This window comes from Geotrypetes seraphini, chromosome 2 (genome assembly GCF_902459505.1).
Source record: "Geotrypetes seraphini chromosome 2, aGeoSer1.1, whole genome shotgun sequence".
NCBI lineage: Eukaryota > Metazoa > Chordata > Amphibia > Gymnophiona > Dermophiidae > Geotrypetes > Geotrypetes seraphini.
Window position 1 is genome coordinate 119,834,965 of NC_047085.1, and position 19,655 is coordinate 119,854,619.

Below are 19,655 nucleotides of genomic sequence, written 5' to 3' on the forward strand. Positions count from 1 at the left end.
TATAATTTTAAAAAAAGTTGCCTAAGCTCAGGTGCTAGGATGATGTGTACTAAGCACAAATTTTACATTGGCAATTACACACATAATTGCTATTATAGAATACTTAACTAACACAACAAATAAAGATCTCAGTCTACTATATAAAAATGGAGGGAAAAAGCCTCAGAAGTAGAGGTGATCTTGTGCCACATAGCATAGTATACAAGATCACCTCTGGACTTCTGAGGCTTTTTACCACCATTTTTATATAGTAGATTGAGATCTTTATTTGTTGTGTTAGCTGTACAATTTTCAGATCTCAAGTGTTAAGTTTGAGTGTTTTATATTATAGAATACTAGTTTAAGTTGGCTCGTATGTGCCATCATTTAGGCATGACCTCATATGCATCATCAATGGCTGGTGTAAATGTTTGTGACTAAATGTTCTTTTCCATTGCAAATGCAAGCAGTGTCTCACTTCCGGTTCACCACACAATTGTTTCCCACGTACACACCTTTATAGGACCCCCAGGGACCCCTGAAGAAGACTTTTTGTCGAAACGCGGACCGTGTTGGGTCCTGTATCCCTAGCGGACTAGGTCCTTTAAGGCTCTTATGTGGATGGAATTATTTTATGTGGATGATTTTAGTGTACCTTTGGAACTTTGATACTTTCAAATAAAGTCCATTTAGGAACATCGTCACTCCACAGAGTTTTTTTGGTTTTCTCTGGATTTTCTTCTTTGTGGATATTTTGGGGTCAATTCCTTTTGTTTTTTGCTTGTGACTAAATGTTAGCACAAGTAACTAATATGATTCTAGAAGCTTAGTATGTAAATGTTTGGTATGCCCCTGACCAACCCATGTCTATCTCATGTACATGTCTCCTTGCAGTTATGCACCATAGATTTTTAGAGCTAAGTATAAAGAATAGCAACTAAGGGCTAGATTCACTAAAGTCCACAAATCGATCCGATTCGTGTCCTATCCATTTCTGAATCATTCTGGCCGATCAATTCAATTAAGCTTGTCCATGCAAATGATCAAATCGTAAACACGCCCTCATTAGCACACACGTCTCGCTATAACATCTATCGACACACATACGTACTGTATCATTGTTGGTTTGAAGCACATAACGCATGCGCTAGTTCTTTAGGATTTCACTGCATAGAAATGGGGTGGGGTTTAATCATAGACGTCATTGGCGGGCTCCAAATGCACCTATCGCAAAGCATTGTTGTCCTAAAAAATGTGCTCGCCTTCTCATTTCTCTAGCTGTAGCCTCATCTTCTTTGGCATACTCATGTTCCAAAAGAAGCAGAGAGCATAGCCGATGAGCGCCATCCATTTCTCTCAGGAAAAGAACTGTTAAGTTGCTAGAAGGCACAACAGTTAACAGCAGTTGAATGCGCTGGGAATACATGCTATTATATACAGCCTATGAATCACAGGAGGCTGTGCGGCTCTTTCTGCCATGAAGCACGAAGCAACCAAATGCGACCCCGTGACATCAGATGCACGCAACAATCTAGCTGGAAGGAAGGGGGGGAGGAAGGATAGCTAGCCCTTATAAGTTTGATCTTTGATTTTTAAAAAAATTTGGCATTGATATATGAAATGTACAATGCACAAGGAGAGTACAGGGTTAATCTGTGATTTTCTCGCCATGCACATTACAAATCCGAGATTCACTCCCGCGCTCGTTATGTGCATTCCAAAAAAAATCAAAAAAATATTTAACGCTTATGTACATGACAGTTTACATATATTTAAAGTTTAGATATATTTTGGATTTTTTGCGGGGTAGATATATATTTTTAATGGGGTTCTTAACATGCATGCGGCAGTTGCTAGGCAGGAATAGTCGGCAAGGATGTAAAGCGACTGGTCCTCAGTAGTCAAAACTTTTTGGATTGGAAAGGCCAGTCGGTTTGGACAAAATGGTTTCATGAATCGATGCCTTAAGAAATTTACATGCCTTTTTACTCATTTGCATGCGCAGATCAGATCGGGTGCAGATGTGGTCTGGAGGAAAGTTAGTGAATTGAACTGTAGTCTGAAAGTGATCGCAAACCGATTGGTACACAATCGGTTTGCTTAGTGAATCTAGCCCTAAATGTAGCTAAGTGCTTAACTGCAAATTAGAGCCAATTAGCATCAATTAACTCCAATTATCAAAGATTATTGGTTGTTAGCACCAAATAGCAACTATATAGTTGAGTGACCACCTGCTAATATCCATAATAACCACCTCTGGCAGCATGGACGGCAGCCAGATGCTGTGGGAGTGACAATAAGATGCTGGATGGTTGCTAGAGGTATCTGGAGCCATGTAAACTGCAGTGCATCCAACAGTTGCTGACAGGTGCATGGTGATGGATCCAGTTGTTGAACATGTCGATTGAGGTGATCCCAAATGTTTTTGACTGGGTTAAGGTCTGGGAAATTCAGATGCCAGGGAAGTAGCTGGAAGTCTTGGTCATGCTCTGCAAATCACTCACGAACAATTCTGGTGGTATGACATGTTGCATTGTCTTTTTGAAAGATCCCATCGGTCATAAGGAAGACCATCAACGCGTACAGGTGTACTTGATTGGCAAGGATGGAGAGATACCCATACCAGTTGAGAGTGACTTCCAGAGGTATCAAAGGACCCAGACCATACCAAGAAAACATTCCCCAGACCATAACGCTACCACCACCAGCTTGTATACATCCAACAATGGTTGCTGGGTGTTTGTTCTTGGCAGTTTCATGCCAGATATAGCTGAAAACATGACTCATCAAAGAAAGCAACCCTCTGCCAATCAGTTCAAGTCTAATGTTGGTACTACTGTGCAAATTGCATCTGTTTTTTTTATTTGAACCCTTGTGAGTATGGGTGCAGTTATCAGTGTCTGTTCCGGAGCCCAATTTGCAACAGTGTTCACTGCATAGTCATTTTGGACACACATCTGGAAACCTGGCTTGTTTGGATGGCGAGTTCCTCCACAGTAGCATGCTGATTGTCCTGCACCAACCTGTGCAGCCAATTTTCACCTCTCGCATCAATGGCTCGTGCTGCCCCACAGTTACTATGCCAGGTCATTGAAAAGGTTCCATTCATCCACTTATGGTACACTTTAACTACAGCAGTCCATAATGCTGCTGCCCTTGGCCCAATTGCCGATGATCCTGCCTTTTTCAATGTCTCATAAATCATGATTTTTCCCCATGACAGCCACAGTTGCTATATTGGCAACTTGCTGATATCCCATCTTATATACCTACGAAGTCTGCATTTGACATGTGCATTTATTCATTGTGTGTCCCTGACATCAGAGGTAGGTACAGGGTTGGCATTAGGGGGAACAAAGAGGGCAGCTGCCCCATGTCCCATAGCTTCAAGGGGCTCCCTTGCCTTCTATTTTGGGCTGCAGTGGTCGTCTGCTTTCTCCCTGCTTCCCCGACGTGGTGGGCCCACAAGCCTTTCCCACCGATGTCAATTCTGATGTCAGAGAAGAAGTTCTGGGCCAGCCAGGCAGCGATTGGCAGGCCTGGAACTTCCTCTCCAAAGTCAGAATTGTTGGGGGGAGAGGCTTGTGGGTCCGCCACATTGGGGAAGCAAGGAGAAATCAACAGCGGTGGGGGAGAGAGGATGAAAGAAAGTGGGACAGGGAGAGAGAAAGAAAGAAAGGGGGTATGGAGAGAGAAAGAAAGAAAGGGGGCAGGAAGAGAGGAAGAAAAAGTTGGACTCATAGAGGAACAGAGAGAGATATTGGTTGGGGAATGGAATGAGGTCTAGAGGAGAGGAACCATGCAGGAGGAGGAAAGAAGGAAAGAAAGAAAGATTGAATGCACAGTCAGAAGGAAGTGCAACCAGAGGCTCATGAAATCACCAGACAACAAAGGTAGGAAAAATGATTTTATTTTCAATTTAATGTTCAAAATGTGTCAGTTTTTAGAATTTATATCTGCTGTCTATATTTTGTACTATATTTGTCTATAGTAGTTACTGAGGTAACATTGCATATTTTAAAGTCATCTGTCTTGACCTCTTTGAAAAACACCCAAATATAAATGATAATTAGCATTTTCTGTGATACAGTGTACTTTGTGTTTATCTTAATTTTTATTGTTGGTAGATCATTTTGACTTGGTCGTTTTAAAAGTAGCTCGCAAGACAAAAAGGTGTGGGCACCCCTGCTCTAGGTTACTTCAAGTTTCAAGTTTCAAGTTTAATACAGATTTGATTAATCGCTTTATCTAAATTCAAAGCGATGTACATAATGATAAAATTACAATATAAAAGCAAAATCACAATAAATAAAACTAACAAGGCTAATGACAAATTTGACAAAAACTAGAAACAAAGGGAAAGGATGGGGAAGAAGTTACAATTTAAATAAAGGTAGAAGAAACATGTAGGGAGGGCACATAAGGAGAGGGTAAAAATAAAAATAATAATAAGATAAAATGTAAAAGATGATAAAAGTTGAAAGTGAGACTTGAAAGAATAATTTAGAAGATTCTCGTGAATGTTATAAGGGTCACTTTAAAGCAAGTTAATTTATGAAGGCATCATTAAAAAGGAAAGTTTTTAGTTTACATTTGAATTTTTCTACATTAGTTTCTTCCCTTAAATGACTAGGTAGAGAATTCCAGGTTTGAGGTGCAGTAACTGAAAAAATAAACTGACGACTCGTATTTATTATTTTAAGAGATGGAATCGTTAATAAATGCTGTTCGGAAGATCTTAGCATTCTATTAGCTGTGTAGGGGATTAATAATTTATGAATGAAAGCCGGAGTTTTAAAAAAAAGAGATTTAAAAGTAAGTAAATTAAGTTTGTAAATTATTCTATGGGCCACTGGAAGCCAATGCGCTTCCTTAAGGAGAGGTGTTACGTGATCGAATTTTTTAGCTTTATAAATAAGCTTAATGGATGTATTTTGTATAATCTGTAAGCGTTTAATTTCCTTTTGAGCTATTCCTTTAAATAAAGCATTACAGTAGTCAATCTTCGAAATGACAAGAGAATGAATAAGGATGTTAAGAGAGTTGACACCGAGAAATTGTGAGACAGAGCGGATTTGTCGGAGCCTAAAAAACGAAGACTTAATGACGCTACTAATATGGTCATGGAAGGAAAGAGTCTGATCAAAAATAACTCCTAGTATTTTAATATTGTGTACCTCTTGTAAAGGATGACCCTTAATAGAGATTGGATGGTCAAGTTTAGGATTATCCTTCCAAGGAAAGAGCAACACATTGGATTTGTTAATATTCAATACAAGTTTATTGTTGTTTAGCCAATTATGTATTTTTTCTAATTTTGTATTAATAGCAAATATGTCAGAAGGATTATTGGTGTCTATGGGATGCAAAAGTTGAATATCGTCGACATAAGCGAATACATTGAAGCCGATAGATTGACATAGAGTCAACAAAGGAGCAAGAAATATATTGAATAGAAGTGGAGACAGTATGGAACCTTGGGGGACGCCGTTTGTTGTAGAGAAAGTATCAGAAGTTGAATTATTGAAAAAAACTGATGAAGAACGATCAGAGAAGTATGATTGGAACCAAGATAAAACTTGGTCTGTTATACCAATTGATTGGAGCCTAGTTAATAATAACTCATGATCGATCGTGTCGAAGGCAGCCGAAAGATCTAAGGAAACTAAAAGAACTGATTGATGATGGTCTAAAAAATAGTGAATGACGGTAGTCATGCCTATTAATGAATGTTCTGTGGAATGGTGTTGCCTAAAGCCAGTTTGGTTGGGGTGAAGAATATTAGTTTTTTCGATAAAATCTGAAATCTGGTTAAACACAACCTTCTCAGTTAATTTTCCTAAAAACGGAATGTTGGCGATAGGTCTATAATTTGACTTATCTTCAGCACTAATTTTGTGATTTTTAATGATAGGGTAAATGATTGAATGTTTCCAGACAGTAGGAATGATACCTTGTTTCAGACTTTCACTAACCAGAGTAAGAATTGCTGGACCGAAGATCTTAAAGAAAAGCTTAAGGAAGAAAGGAGGAATTGAATCTATTAGGGAACCTTTTACATTAATAGTTTTTATAGTGGATTCGATCTCTGATAAATTTGGAATGTTGAAAAAAGAGCATTTTGAAGAGAGTGAGCTAAGCTCAACTGGTACTTGATCAGGTTTGTCAAGTGAATTTATTGTGAATGCAGATCTGATCTTATCAATTTTTTCCATGAAATATATTGCAAGTTCCTGAGCAGTGAGATTGAGTTCATCCTTTAGGTTTTTACATTTGTTAGAATATGAAATTGAATTTAATATGCGATAGAGAGTAGAGGAGTTTGAGGCTTTCTGAATTAATCCTGAGTAAAATTTTGTTTTTGCATGATTTATTTTTGATTTATAGAATTTAGAATGTTCTTTAAATAATTCAAATAATTCACTGATTATGGCAGCAGTAGCAGTTTGGAGTGGGGATGAAGAGCCAGTGAGGTGGGGGCTGGAAGTGGTGGTGGAGAACAAGGCTCAGGAATGGGTTGAGGCCATAAAAAGGCTACCGAATCCAGATGTGCTCTTCCAGAGCGTCACGCGACCCTCCTTTCTCAGCATCCTGGACTGACCAGGATAGTTTTAAATTTTTTTTGTAAATGTTTTATGCTGGTATGTTTCTGTTGGGAGGTGCTGATACCATGGTGCGGGAGATGCTATGGGGAGGAGGTAAGGAAAGGCAGGGCTTAGTTGATGCTGTGCTACAGAGTGGAGTGGGGGAAAAGGGAAAGGCAAGGCTGATTCTAGTGGCAAGGGAAGGCTAGGACTGATTCCAGGCTACAGGACAATTTATTTATTTATCTGTTTTAACCCCCCCTCCCCTTTTACTTACCCATACTAGTGGTTTTTGGCGCAGGGAGCCACACTGAATGCTGCATGCAATAATTGATGATTTTGCCTCTACAAAAGCAAGGAAGGTCCACTTTACCTCTAAATAATTTTGTTCACATTTCTGATGTTTTATGCTGTACTGTTGAAGAAATCTGTTCCAAGTTATAATACCTGTGATATTAATGGTGATTGGAGATTAGGAGGGCAGGGAGGTGAAGGAATCGCAGGGGCCCCCTCTTTAATTTCTGCCCCGGGCCCCAGAATGTCTAAAACCGGCCCTGGGTAGGTAGGGGTTATGGTAATGTGGCTCAACTGTTTAATTTACCAGTTATGTTACTTACATAATTGCCAGTATTCTATAATCTATATATACAATTTGGCACACTAAGCACGATTCAAGACTATAGATGGGATTTATGCATAATTAAAGCTGAAAAAAAAGAAATTGCAGATTAGTACTTACAGCAGAGCTTCTCAACCCTCTGCTGGAGGCACAATTAGCAGGCTGTGTTTTCACGATTACCACGATGAATGTGCATGAAACAAATATGCACACAACGAGTAATGAGTCTCCCAGTGGATGCAGACTTACCTCATGCCTATCCAATGTGGTGATCCTGAAGTTCAGACTGGCTAGATGTGCATCCAAGAGAGGCTTGAGAAATAGTGAGGAAACCGCCCCCAGAGCAAAATGATCTGCTGTGGCTTGTCAGTCTCAGTGAAGAAAATGAGTTTAGTCATATAAAGGGCAAAGAGAAAACAGGTTATATGTAGAAACTCATTAACAAATACCAAGGGCAGTTTTACAGATGAGTTTTAAAGGACACATCATTGTCTTCTTAGGTACCTTGGGCACAATTCTTTAATTTAGATGCTTTGTTGACACCTTCAGCTAGACCTGATCAGATAGCCATGCATAACAGGCTAGCTGCATTGTATCAGAAGAATTTGATTTAATAATTTGCATGGTATTTCTGCTTTTGCATAACAGAATATTTCTCCTACCCCCCTCTTTCCTAAATCATTACCAGATCATTACCATCGCTATTTCACTAACAGTGGTCCCATAATAATGAGTACTTGGATAACTAAAAACAGATAAGTCTGTGAATGAAGGTTCTATCATAGTATTTATTTATTTATTAAAAATTTATATACTTTTATAAGCCTTTAATTTCTAAAAGGAAGTTCACACACATCCCAGGAGGGCGGGGGAGGGGGAATATACTTATATCATTTTTGTGAGATAAAAGTGCTGTTTTATTGTACCATTTGTTTATATATTCTATTGCACTTTCTACTTCAATTGTTTTCATAACCATGGTTTCTGAATTATTTGAAGGACATTCAGATGCAATTGAACTCTGAGGTAAGTATGTAGATGCTTTCATTTGTTTACAAGCTTGTACCACACTGTACCCATTTGACACATTGCCCATTGTGCATTAGACAATATGAAACAAAATGCTTGTATATGTTAAACAATTTAGTGAGAACACTTTACTGAAATAAATCTTTACAAATATAGTGCAATGTCCCTGTCTTGGGAATCTGATTACTTCTTTATGATTTTCTGTTGCTAGTTTTGACTACTACAAAATATAGATTTTTTAAAAATTATTTTCAAAATACAATATAACATTCCTAGAAGCATGAACATTTTACTTAAAAACTAATCCCTTCTCTTGCTAAAAATGAGATTATAAGAACATAAGAATTGCCATACTGAGCTAGATCAAAGATCCATCAAGCCCAGTATGCTGTTCCCAATAGTGACCAGTTCAGGATCAAGTCCTTAATAGGATCCCAAAACACAGGTATTCAAAATAGATTCAATTCCCCAAGTTCTCCTTAATAATAGTTTATGGACTTTTTCTCCAGGAACTTTTCCAAACATTTATTAAAGTCAGTTACAAAAATTGCTTTTATCACATTCTCTGGCAATGAATTCCAGAATTTAATTATGTGCTGAGTGAAAAAAAAGAATTACATATTTTCTCGGATTTAAGCGTACAATACAATTTAGTAACTTCATGGCATGTCCCCTGGTCTTTGTACTCTAAGCAAGTACACAATTTATCCATTCCACTTATGAATTTATAGACCTCTATCATATTTCCCTTCCGAAGTCTCTTCTCCAAACTGAAGAGTCCTAACTTTTTAAACCTTTCCTCATAGGTAAGTTTTTCCATCCCTGTATCAATCAGAACTATACATAATACTCAAGGTATTGTCATGCAGCAATATAGAAGAATTATGATAATGCGTTTGTTTGTTTTTTAATTCTTTATTGATTTTCAAGACTTAAAAAAGTGCAAACAAATATACATGCAGATATATCGAATAACAGCACTTGTATTCTTACAAAGAACAAAACAAATTACCCTAGTCCCTTCCCCCCCCCCCCCCCATTTCCCTCCCTCCCTACCTGGATGTGTGTAGAAATCTAAGGAAATCTAGGAATTAAGGATTCAATTATTCTGCTGTTTGACAAATTCCACCAATGGACTCCAAATCTCTTTGAACCTTTTATTATTTTTCAGATTGTTCTGCTATCATTCTTTCATATCTATAATACAGATAAAGTGTTTCCCACCAAAAAATAAATGTTCAGCCTATCCCAATTCTTCCAATTTCTAGTTATTAACTACATGGCCACCCCCGTCATAATAATAAGAATTCTATTTTTATGTGTATCAATTGGACTCTTAGGTTTCAACAATGTCCCAAATAAAACCACTGTGTAACCACCACTATAAGGCTGATAACTTATATTGAGACAAAACGTCACTGCCTCTCTTGAATCACGTCTCAGTTTTACTCCTCACTATGTGCTGTTTAAACCATTTTCATTTCAGATATGTGTTATGTTTGTTAATGAACCTCAGCAATACCCTCCTCCATCCGTTGTAGCAAATTTTTAAACGGGGAGTCTTGAGAGCAAAAATCCTCACCGGTCCAACTGTTACTATCTTTTATGCTTAAACTTTTAAATTTTTAAATTATTGAAACCTTGAATCTTTTCAATTCTTAGATATGTACTTATCTTTTACATGCAGCGGTTGGACCCGACATGTTTCGCTTCCGCTTCGTCAGGGATCCATACTACAAATAAATATAGCTTATATCAGTACACAATTACCAATATCCTACTATGAATTAAAACTTTCATACTCAGTTTCCTCATTCACTCACCTTAAGCCGCTTAACATCCACCCCGCTCTAAGTTTAAATTGCAAGATGGCGGCGGCCTCTTTCATGTAGCTATTTATAGGTCTTGTGAAGAAGACCAACCCCCCTACTTGCTCCAATCACAATTCAATATAGAATTAAGGAGGAACTCTCAACAACTAAACCTGGAGAAATCAATATAAGGTAGACCATTCTATTTCCAAATTTAACCCCGCAGGTTCCACCGTATTAAGCCGGTGGATCCAGCGCTGCTCTTTAACATTTAAAGCTGCCTCGATGTTACCACCCACCCTCCCCTCGCTGACATCATCTATGATTCTCCATCTTAACTCAAGTATAGAATGGTTCAACTGCAACATATGCTGAACCATCGGTGCTTCCTTCTTTTTATTCTTTATGCGTGATTTATGTTCGTTAAGACGAACCTTCACCCTTGAAAATGGTAAAACACATATGAGGCGTTCATCTTCCTCTTCCTTCTTCCTCTCCTCAAGCAATAGTTCCCTATGTGCATACCGTGATCTTAGGTAAGCTTTCTTTAATGCCCTCTTCGGGTAACCTCTCTCCAAAAATCTGCCTTCTAGCACCTTAGCCTGATGTTTAAAGTCTTGTAGATCAGAACAATTTCTTCTAATTCTAAAATATTGACTAGTGGGTAAGTTCAATTTTAAATTTACTGGGTGGTGACTAGAAAAATGCAAAAGGGTATTCCGGGACATGGGTTTCCTATAGATGGTAGTGGAGAAACCCTCATGAGTGTGCTTTACTATGAGATCTAAAAATTCAATTTTCTGTTGATGAAAGGCATATGTAAACTTGATTTGTGGATCTCTGGAATTTAGGTAATCCAAAAATTCTGTCAATCCATTTATTGTGCCTATCCACAAGAAAAAAACATCATCCAGGAATCTAATCCATAACAAAATATTTTTATATTGGCACACTGTGTATACATAAGAGTCCTCAAACTTAGCCATATATAAAGTGGCTACTGAAGGGGCCAAGGTGGCTCCCATAGCGACCCCCTGAATCTGATTAAAAAATTGATACTGGAACTCAAAATAGTTAGAATTTATTACCCAACGAGCCAACTGTAATATACATAGGGAGGACCAGCAGACCAGTGAAGGTTCGTCTTAACGAACATAAATCATGCATAAAGAATAAAAAGAAGGAAGCACCGATGGTTCAGCATATGTTGCAGTTGAACCATTCTATACTTGATTTAAGATGGAGAATCATAGATGATGTCAGCGAGGGGAGGGTGGGTGGTAACATCGAGGCAGCTTTAAATGTTAAAGAGCAGCGCTGGATCCACCGGCTTAATACGGTGGAACCTGCGGGGTTAAATTCGGAAATAGAATGGTCTACCTTATATTGATTTCTCCAGGTTTAGTTGTTGAGAGTTCCTCCTTAATTCTATATTGAATTGTGATTGGAGCAAGTAGGAGGGTTGGTCTTCTTCACAAGACCTATAAATAGCTACATGAAAGAGGCTGCCGCCATCTTGCAATTTAAACTTAGAGCGGGGTGGATGTTAAGCGGCTTAAGGTGAGTGAATGAGGAAACTGAGTATGAAAGTTTTAATTCATAGTAGGATATTGGTAATTGTGTACTGATATAAGCTATATTTATTTGTAGTATGGATCCCTGACGAAGCGGAAGCGGAAGCGAAACATGTCGGGTCCAACCGCTGCATGTAAAAGATAAGTACATATCTAAGAATTGAAAAGATTCAAGGTTTCAATAATTTAAAAATTTAAAAGTTTAAGCATAAAAGATAGTAACAGTTGGACCGGTGAGGATTTTTGCTCTCAAGACTCCCCGTTTAAAAATTTGCTACAACGGATGGAGGAGGGTATTGCTGAGGTCCATTAACAAACATAACACATATATGAAATGAAAATGGAGACCAAATAAAACCACGTCATAAGACTCTGGAATAGAGACACTAATACCCTATTAATTTTGCCCCAAATTGATTTCCAAAAATTGAGTATCAACAGATAATAGAATAAAAGATGATCCAATGTCCTTACATTAAGATGACAGTGCCAACATCTATTAGACTTTAAATTATCCAACTTTTGTAAACGAACAGGTGTCCAAAAATTCTATATAACAAAAAGAACCAAGTTTGTCTCATAGATGCTGACGCTGTACATCTCATTCTCCAAGTCCAAATCCATGGCCATTGTGTAGCAGAAATATGCTGCTTTGCTTCTATACACCAAATGTTTCTTAAACTTGTTTTAGGTTTTTTGCCAAATATTCAGATATTTGTACCACTTAGCAGCCTGATGCCCTTGAAAATCTATCTGGAAACATAGATCTGGCAAGCTGTACTGATTTTTTTAGGTTGCGCCAGTTAGGGAACCCCTTCTGAATGGAATGCTTCAACTGCAACCATTTATAACCTTGAGATTTTGATATGCCAAATGATTGTTGTAACTCTAATAAATTTACCATTTTCCTATTCAGAATTACATCATTTAGAGCAGTGATTCCCAACCCTGTCCTGGAGGAACACCAGGCCAATCGGGTTTTCAGGCTAGCCCTAATGAATATGCATGAGAGAGATTTGCATATGATGGAAGTGATAGGCATGCAAATTTGCTTCATGCATATTCATTAGGGCTAGCCTGAAAACCCAATTGGCCTGGTGTTCCTCCAGGACAGGGTTGTTAACCACTGATTTAGAGTATGAATGCCTGCCTGCAACCAATGTTTCCAGAGGATTTTAGACTCGCTGATTTTTATCTTGGAGTTCAACCATAGGGACTGACAGTTGGTTTGCTGTATCAGAATAGGAGTTAAAGCATCTATAAATTTTAACATCACCCAAGTTGAATGAAAAATAATATTATCCTTATATATTCGAGGAAGCTTGATACTCAATATATGGCTGAGATGAAGTGGGGCCATAAGATAACTTTCCAGAATCAACCAATCCAGTAAATTATCCATGAGTTCAGGAAGGATCCAATACATACCCTGACGTAAAATAAAAGTTTGATGATATTTGTAAAAATTTGGAAAATTTACCCCTCCTGCCGATTGAGATTTTTGCAAAGATACTAAGGCTATTCTAGAAGTTTTCCAAAACCAAAGGAATTTTGTGAGAATCCCATATAGTTTTTTTTATAAAAAGAACTCTGAAAATAAACTGGTAACAAACTATAGGCGAGATTATCATTTTGATGGTTTGAACTCTCCCCCACCAAGAAAGATGTAATGGATTAGAATGCTCACACATTTCTTTAACCTTCAACAATAGGGATTTTTCATTTACTGTCATTGTGGGCTCCTTTTACTAAGCTGCGATAGCGTTTTTAGCGCATGCAGAATTGCCGTGCATGCTAAACCCGCGCTACACAGCTAGAACTAATGCCAGCTCAATGCTGGCGTTAGCGTCTAGCATGCGCAGCAATTTAGCGCGCGCTAAGCGCACATTAAAACCACTATCGCAGCTTAGTAAAAGGAGCCCTGTATCTTTCAATGATTTTTGAATCATTATACTCAAATATTGTATTCCCTCTTCCTTCCAAAGGAATGGGAATAGATCAAATAAACCTTTTACACAATGCACATTCAATGGAAGAACCTCTGATTTACTCCAATTTATCTTATGACCAGAAATTTTTTTTTTAACTTTATTTAGTTTTTAATGCCAACAAAAAGTGCAATACAATTTACATAAAATAGTAATTATCAAATAAGCACTTATAAACAATCAGAATCTATAGAAAATATAAAAATTCCCTCCCCCATCCATCATTACCATCTGGAATAATACCAAAACAAAAGATATACCCCCCCTTTCCCGCTCTCCCCCCTTGACGTGTGTGTGCAATACAATGGAAAATAAAGATAAAGGGCAACTATAACAAATCTACAAAAGATGTCAATGGACCCCCAAACCAATTTGAATATCTTATTATGCCCAAGTAAATCAGCATTCATTTTCTCATACTTATAAGTTAAGCATAAGCTCACCCACCAGAAAGGAAAACTAAGGCGATACCAATTCTTCCAATTGCGAGTAATCATTTGCATGGCTATCCCGCTCATAATTAGGAAAAGCCAGCATTTATAGCAGTCTATGGGGGACTTAATATGCAATAATGTTCCATATACGTTCCACACCTCATATGTCAATGGAATTGATGGCTCCAGTATAGTATTAATCTGTCCCCATATTGACTTCCAAAAGTTAAGTATCAAAGGACACTAGAACAGCAGATGATCCAGTGTCCCTACATCAAGATGATAGTGCCAGCATCTATTAGATTTAGAACTGTCTAATTTTTGTAAACTTCTATGGAACAAAAAAAAACATGTTTGTCTCATAGATGCTGATGCTGTACATCTCATCATCCAATTCCAAATTCGTGGCCATTGAGATGCAGAAATATAATGCTTTATCTCAATGCTCCAAATGTCTCTAATACAAGTTTTTGGCTTTTTATTCAAGAATTCAGATATTAATTTATACCACCGGGCGGCCTGATGTTCTAGCAAATCTGTCTGGATTTACTCCAATTTATCTTATAACCAGAAAATTTACCAAAACGATCAATCAATTCCAGTAAATGAGGGATGGTTGATTCAGGATTTTTCAAATGAAGCAAAATAAGTCGAAACTTTATAATCTCGACCTGCATATGGAATTCCCTGTATCTCCTTTGCCTGCTGAATAGCCAACAACAAGGGTTCCAAAACAATATCAAAAAGCAAAGGAGATAAGGGACATCCTTGTCTAACTTCCCTCTTTAAACTAAAACGTTCAGAGAATGCATTATTAATATATAATCTAGCTGAAGGGGAACTATACAAGGTTTGAATCATTTGAATAAATCCGGATCCTATTCCAAACCAATCCATTGCTTGGTACATAAAAGTCCATTCTACTCGATCAAAGGCCTTCTCTGCATCCAAGGATACCGAGAAGGCCAGATCCTCTATAGTTTTTGCTAAATTAAGCATATGAAGTTCCAATCTAGTGTTATTTGTAGAATGTCTTTGAGCAACAAAACCTGTTTGGTGCATTCCAATTATATAAGGGAGAACCTTAGCTAATCTCAGAGCCAATAGTTTAGCCAGAATTTTTCCATCTACATTCATTAAAGAAATTGTCCTATAGTTTGAAACCAACATGGGATCTCTGTTTGGCTTCTGCCATAGTACCTGATATCTGACCTTTCATCAGTTATGATTGATATAATTGAAAAAGATGAGGTAACAGTATATTTTGAAAAGATTTGAAAAACTCCACTGTAAATTCATCAGTACCTGGCGCAGACCCAGCTCTGAGAGACTTCAATGCTGACTGGAGCTCTGTAGATGATATAGGCATCTCAAGCTTTTCTTTTATTTGCTCTGGAATTTTTGGCCCATTAATTGAACTCAAAAAATCTCTTCCTTCATTCTCTGTATTTGAATATCGCTCAGAAGAACATAAAGCTTTATAATATTCCAGAAATTGATTTAAAACATCTGATATGTGGGTATAAATCTTACCCTTTTCATCCTTAATGGCCGCAATCTTTCCTCTTTTTTTTTTTTTTAGCTTTCAGATAATTAGCCAATACTCTTCCCGCTTTATTCGAGTTTCCTTAATACACCGCTTGCTGATGAAACAAATCTTTCCTAGCCAATTGTGAAGAAATATTATAATTGTATTTAGCTTTCAACAGGGCATTCAAAGCATCTTGTTCCCATTTTAAAGCCAATTGTGATTCTAATGCAGAAATAATTTATTCTAAATTAGAAAATTCTAATCTAAGTAGTTTCCTAATATGCGCCGAATATGAAATAATCTGCCCTCTTAGAGTTGCCTTGAAAACATCCCATATAATTTCCAAAGAGATCTCCTCTGAGGTATTGAATTGAAAATACTCATTCATTTTTATTTGAATTTCCTCAAGAAAGTTTGAATCAACAAGCAGTGTATTATCGAACCTCCAAACAGGTCTGTTAGAATCTTCTTCAGTGAACTGATAATCAATCCAAATTCCAGCATGATCTGACAAAATGATAGGATCTATGCTGGCTTTTATGTAACCTGTTGAATTAGATGATCTGAAACAAAGAAATAATCAATTCTTGATAATGATTTATGAACTTGGGACAAAATGTAAATTCTCGAGCATTAAAATAAAAAATTCACCATATATCTTTTAATTGACAATTATGTACAAAATTATCTAAACCTAATTATTTTAATTGTCTACTTGGTTGTTTATCCATTATTAGATCAATTACAGCATTGAAGTCTCCAACTACAATTAAATTAGATGTAGCGAGCAAAAGAATTACTTGGAGCTTTTTAAAGAATTCCACCTGATTTGTATTTGGTGCATAAATGTTAAAAAGCATCAGGGTATCAATTCCTGAAGTCGTATTAGCATGGAGCCATCTACCCATTGGATCAGCCTGAAAGTTATCAAATTTAGCAGAAATCTTCTTATTAATCAGGATGCTTTTCCCCATTGCTGGAGCAAAAAAACAATGTTTTATCCACCCTCCTTCTAATTTGGCTGCTTGTTGCTTCTTCAGAAAGTTAAGAATCTTTTTCTTGTTGATGGGTTGGTTGAATAATAACTTTAATAATAATAACTTTAATAATAATAACTTTAATAATAATAATAACTTTATTTTTGTATACCACATTACCATGGAAGTTCTATGCGGTTAACAGATGAAGAGACTGTACATTTACAGTGAAGATTATAATTTTTTATTTTTTTTTTTGGTATAGCAACATTTACATTTTCAGCGACGCTACATTTACGGTGAAGTTATTTTTCAGCTAGGTTACAAATTGCAGAGAAGTTACATTTGCTGTAAGTTACATATATATAGCGGAGTTCATTAACGTTCAAGGAATAGAATTTTATAGCCATTTTATTTGATTAATACTTGTTAAAGAATGGACCCCTAAATTCCTTTTTGCCAAATATAAAAATAATATTTTCACACACACCCAGGACTCTAATCTAAAATTAGCGTGCGCTAATTTGCCAGCTGTGCTAGCCGCTACCACCTCCTCTTGAGCAGGCGGTAGTTTTGTCAACTAATGCAGGGGTTAGCGTGCGCTAAAAAGTTACATGTGATAAAGCCACTAATGCGGCTTCATAAAAGGAGCCCTTGGTATTCAGTTTAACATTATACATTAAACATTAAACATTATACACCATTTCTTATCCTGAGCTACCTTACTCCGTAATAACAAATAATTCATTTAGACCTTCTAATAATTAAAACAAACCCCCAGACCTAAAACCACTAGGAATCTCTCCCAGCAGAATTATCTATTAATATTATTAGGACTATAATCAAATATACTATATAATACATAGTAAATTCATTAAGAACTGCAGTATTCCTTCAATTAAATAATAAAACAATTATTTAATCCATTAAGAAAATATATATACTCGCTAGTCTTATAGCCCGTTACATTAACGGGTGCTAGAATATATGTGTGTGTCTGTCTTTATTTCTTTCTCTCTCTCTCTCCTTAGCTGCTTTCTGTATTTCTGTCTTTCTTTCTTTTTCCTTGGCTGTCCACTGAGGCAGAGGAGGTCAGGCTGCAGGAGGGGCTTCGGAGCCCCACCGAGGCCGAGGGAAAGGCGGAGGGCGGAGGCAGCGCGGCCACCCACAGGAGGGAACCGCGGCGGTGGGCGCCATCCAGAGCAAGCCCAAGAACAGCCTGGTGAAGCCGCCCTACTCCTACATTGCCCTCATCACCATGGCCATCCTGCAGAGCCCTCAGAAGAAGCTGACCCTGAGCGGCATCTGTGAATTCATCAGCAACTGCTTCCCCTACTACTGGGAGAAGTTCCCCGCCTAGCAGAACTCCATCCACCACAACCTCTCGCTTAACGACTGCTTTGTCATTATCCCCCGGGAGCCTGGCAACCCCGGCAAGGGCAACTATTGGACCCTGGACTCGCAGTCCGAAGACATGTTCGACAACGGCAGCTTCCTGCGCTGGAGGAAGCGCTTCAAGCGCCACCAGCATGACCCGCTCCAGGAGCAGACGGCACTGATGATGCAGAGCTTCGGCGCCTACAGCCTGGCCAGTCACTACGGGCGTCCGTACGGGCCGCACCTGGGCATCTACCCACACCCGGCGGCTCTGCAGTACTCCTACATGCTCCCGGTGGGGCCCATCCTGCCCCCGGCCGTGCCCCTACTGCCCTCCAGCGAGCTGAACCAGAAAGCCTTCAACTCGCAGCCTGAGCACGGCGTCACTCATCAAGTCGGAGCCCAGCAGCCGGCCATACTTCAGCATAGAGAACATTATCGGGGTGTCGGCCACCAGCTCCGGGGTGGCTCAGACTTTCCTGCGGCCACCGGTCACCGTGCAGTCCGCCCTGGTGAGTCACCAGCCTTTGGCCCTCAGCAGGAGCACTGCTGCCATTGCCCCTATCCTCAGCATGCCCACCAACATCATCTCCGGACAGTTCCTGCAATCGGCCTCAGCGGTCGCAGTGGCTAAATGGCCAGCCCAGTAATCAAGACTAACCTTAGCTGCAGTTTTTTTTAAAATTTTTATTTTCAAATCAGGGGCTCTGGACTTGCTAGTGGAGCCTCTTTATCTCAGAGTCGATCTTTTCCTGAGCATCCTGGACGCTAAAGCCTCCGCCGACAGCCAGCTCCCTCCTGGCAGCCGACGACGTAGTAAGCGTGCATGCGCACTCTTGCTCGCACAGCGCGACAGATCAGGGATCAGGGAAGCATGGGGTATGAGTGTGCATGCACGCTTAGCATTTTATTATATTAAATAAGGAATTGCCAGATGGAAATTGTAAAAATCAATAAACCAATAGGAAGGGATCCCAAATTCATTACCATGTTAATCATGTAATATTAATAATAATAATTAATTAAAAAAGAAGAATTACCAAATTATCAATAAAGGAAAAATCAGAATCTCATCATTCTACTCTAATAAAAATATAGGAGTAGCTTAGTAAGAATATATAGCTTTCAAATAAACTGTCTACGGAAGGAGAGACTCAGGGCTCCTTTTATGAAGCCACATTAGCGGCTTTATCACACGCACCTTTTTAGTGTGCGCTAACCCCCGCGCTAGCCGAAAAACTACCACCTGCTCAAGAGGAGGCGGTAGTGGCTAGCGCGGCCGGCAAATTAGCGTGCGCTATTATGCACCTTAAACTGCTAACGTGGCTTTGTAAAAGGAGCCCTCAGTCTTAGAAATATTAATCTTCCTTCAAGCCACTGTATCTTTCTGGATCCATTACCACCAATTATATCCAGGATGTAGAAGAAGATGATTTACTCATTTCAGGGAACTGATGTGAATCTAAATTCTTCTTTTCCTCTGTCATTTTGCATCCATTGTGTCAGATTGTAATCCACAATGTACTGCATCTATTCTTTTTCTAATAGGATTCCCACCACCAGTCTTTTTCCTCCTCATAAATATGTTGTTAGATGCTAGATGTTAGAGGAAATCTTTCAGTGTAGGCACCATTTCTTCTGAAGATGGTTTGCACTGCTGAGATTTTGCGTAACTGTTTGTGATGGTCTATATGGAATCCAACTGAGCTGTGCTCATCATATTTATACCAAACAGCCTGATATAAGCAATAC

General features: G+C 38.4%; 1 pseudogene; it reads left to right on the forward strand.

The window, feature by feature from the left end:
* The first annotated feature begins 2,463 nt into the window (after positions 1 to 2,463).
* Positions 2,464 to 18,553, forward strand: LOC117354826 (annotated as a pseudogene).
* The last annotated feature ends 1,102 nt before the right edge of the window (positions 18,554 to 19,655 follow it).